General features: G+C 38.1%; 1 non-coding gene across 1 annotated transcript; it reads left to right on the top strand.

Annotated features, from left to right (window-relative positions):
- Positions 1 to 1441: 1441 nt before the first annotated feature.
- LOC127124110 (small nucleolar RNA R71) lies at positions 1442 to 1548 on the top strand. The gene has a single exon (XR_007803747.1). It is a non-coding gene; the product is annotated as a small nucleolar RNA R71 (small nucleolar RNA).
- Positions 1549 to 3357: the final 1809 nt, after the last annotated feature.

Below are 3357 nucleotides of genomic sequence, written 5' to 3'. Positions count from 1 at the left end.
AACGTTTTCAAGAATTCCTACGGGATATCTAACAGAACGATCTGCTAATTGCACAGACATTTTAGTTGGTCTTAATTCTCCCATTTCCAGTTTCTTGCATATGGATAAGGGCATAACATTGATACCGGCTCCTAAATCGCATAGAGCTTTGTCTATGACAAATTTTCCTATATGACAGGGTATAGAGAAACTACCAGGATCTTTAAGTTTAGGAGGCATATTTTGGATTATCGCGCTGCACTCAGCAGTGAGTGTAACGGTTTCGCTATCCTCAAGTTTCCTTTTATTAGATAAGATTTCTTTTAAAAACTTAGCATATGAGGGCATATGTGTAATAGCTTCTGTAAAAGGAATTGTGACGTTTAATTGTTTCAGTAGGTCAACAAATTTTTTAAATTGGCCCACGTCTTTGGATTTAATAAGCCTTTGAGGGTAAGGGATAGGTGGTTCGTAAGGCGGTGGAGGTACATAAGGTTCTTTCTTTTCTACGGTTTCCTTATTACACTTTTCCTTTTCCTTAGGTTTACTTTCTTCCTCAGTTGACTTTTTAGAGTTTTGGTTCTCAATCCTTGGGTCAGACGATCCTTCTACCTCTGTTCCACTTCTTAATATAATTGCATGAGCGTGGCCTTTCGGGTTAGGTTGGGGTTGTCCAGGAAATGTACCAGTTGGGGAAGCAGTAGGCGCTTGTTATTGAGCTACTTGTGAGATTTGTGTTTCCAGCGTTTTGTTATGGGTAGCCAGGGCATCTACTTTACTTGCTAGTTGTTTAATCTGTTCGCTAGTGTGTATATTCTGGTTTAAGAACTCTTTATTGGTTTGCTGTTGAGAAGTTATGAAGTTCTCCATCATGATTTCCAATTTGGATTTCCTAGGAACGTTATTGTTAGGTGTAGATGGGGTCGGCTTTTGATATCCAGGAGGTATAGCTGGAGCTTGACTGGGAGCTTGACCTGGTGCGTATAAAGCATTATTACTCTTATATGAAAAATTAGGATGGTTCTTCCAGTTTGAGTTATAGGTATGCGAGTAGGGATTTCCTTGAACATAGTTCACTTGCTCTGCTTGGATTCCTGTTAGGAGTTGACAATCTGTAGGGGTGTGACCTTGAATTCCACAGACTTCGCAATTTTGAGTTATGGCAACCACGGTGGCTGGAGGTGATACATTTAAACTTTCAATTTTCTGGGCAAGAGCATCCACTTTTGCATTAACATGATCAAGGCTACTTATCTCGTACATGCCTCCTTTTGTTTGAGGTTTTTCTACCATTGTTCGGTCGTTTCCCCACTGATAATGATTTTGGGCCATGCTCTCGATAAGTTGATAAGCATCGGTGTAAGGTTTATCCATAAGCGCACCACCTGCGGCGGTGTCTATCGTTAACCTTGTGTTGTATAAGAGACCATTATAGAAGGTATGAATTACTAACCAGTCCTCTAAACCATGGTGTGGACAAAGTCTCATCATGTCTTTGTATCTTTCCCATGCTTCGAAAAGAGACTCGTTATCTTTCTGCTTAAATCCATTTATCTGGGCTCTTAACATAGCTGTTTTGCTTGGAGGAAAATATCGGGCAAGAAAGACTTTCTTCAACTCATTCCATGTGGTGACTGAGTTGGAAGGAAGAGACTGAAGCCATCTTCTAGCTTTATCTCTTAACGAGAAAGGAAAGAGACGAAGTCGAATTGCCTCTGAAGTGACACCATTAGCTTTAACAGTATCAGCGTATTGGACAAATACGGATAAATGAAGGTTTGGATCCTCGGTAGGATTTCCAGAAAATTGGTTCTGTTGCACTGCCTGCAACAGCGAAGGTTTAAGTTCGAAGTTGTTTGCTTCGATTGCCGGTGGAGCAATACTCGAATGCGGCTCATCTTGCGATGGAGTAGCGTAATCTCGAAGAGCACGAGCTGGTTCTGCCATCTCGGGTATCGGCGAAGGAAGAAGATTTTTGAGATCAGGAATTTCGATTGGAGGAAGATTGTTTGCAGCACGATACTCCCAAATTCGTCGTAAGACTCGGAGATATCATTCAACGTCGTTGATTCGTAAGTAGTACGGATCGCCTTGTGAGCGAGTGTGTGGCATACAAATCAACGAAAAAGAAGGGAAAAATAAAAATTGCCTTAGTCTCTACAGCGTAACAGAAGAGTTACGATATCAACTAAATAAAAATCCCCGGCAACGGCGCCAAAAACTTGATCGCGACTTTATGAGTCGATTGGGGTATTGACTGCAAGTGCACAGTCTAATCGCGTAGTTTTAAAAGATATCGATCCCACAGGGACTTAATGAATCGATATACCGTTTTTCTAAGGTTACTTCGTAAAGCTAAGGCGGATGATACTTTGATGGTTAGGGGGAAAAGTAAAACTAAAATCGGATCTAGATTAAATATCAAATAACGCGGATATCGGTATGTAGTTCGTCGTAATTAGGGAATCAAGTCTTCGTTGGTTTCTTAGTTTTAAAATAAGTCTTTTCAGTAGACACTATTGATTAAAAGTCTTTTCTCAAACTCTCGCTCTGTTGAATCATACTATGACTTTATATTAACGTGCTCTCTCACTAATTAGTTAAATCTAAAATCACTTTTTGAAAACAATAGAATCTATAGAAACTCTTTTTATTAAAATACTAACCGTTTAAACACCCTCGTCTCAAACTCTCGCTCTGTTGACTTAGATTATATGATTAAACTTAAATGCTTAACTCTCGTTCTCACATTTAACCTTTAAAAATACTTTTTGAAAATGATTAGAATTAAACTAACTCTAAAAATTGCTTTCGCCCTGATTTAAAGTTAGTGTCCAATTTACACTGTCCAGTTAAAAGCTCAAACCGTCGTTCTATTGATTTTAACTTCTTTATGTTTTTTACTCTCGCACAAAAACTTTGGTATTAACTCTGTAAATTGTGACCATAAAAAGAGTGACTATATTTTTAAATAAACTTAAACCAACTTAGTTTTGATTCCTTTATTCCGCTTACTTTACATACCGATATCTAAATTGATTAGCCGGACATGCTAAACGGGCTTAAACAATTATTATGCTTAAATACAGCCATATCAGACAAACAGTATAGATAAACAGCAGCACAGAGCATATATAAATTAAAACAATAAATAAATGAACCTGTAAAATTAATAGAAATCTTGGTTGTTCCTTAACTTCGATGCTTGAACACTCCACCACAAACCGGTTGGATTTGTTCTTCACAATCTTCGATCAGGCAGTAAAATAAAAACGAAGGAATAAAATACTATGACCTAACGTAAGGTTAGATCCAGTAAAAACTACACAATAGTTTCCGGTGTAGAAACTAGTGTGAAAGAAAATAAATTCAATGCCT

This window comes from Lathyrus oleraceus, chromosome 2 (assembly GCF_024323335.1).
Source record: "Lathyrus oleraceus cultivar Zhongwan6 chromosome 2, CAAS_Psat_ZW6_1.0, whole genome shotgun sequence".
Lineage (NCBI taxonomy): Eukaryota > Viridiplantae > Streptophyta > Magnoliopsida > Fabales > Fabaceae > Lathyrus > Lathyrus oleraceus.
Note: the sequence above shows the minus strand (reverse complement) of the source record. Positions and strands in the feature narration are given on the sequence as shown.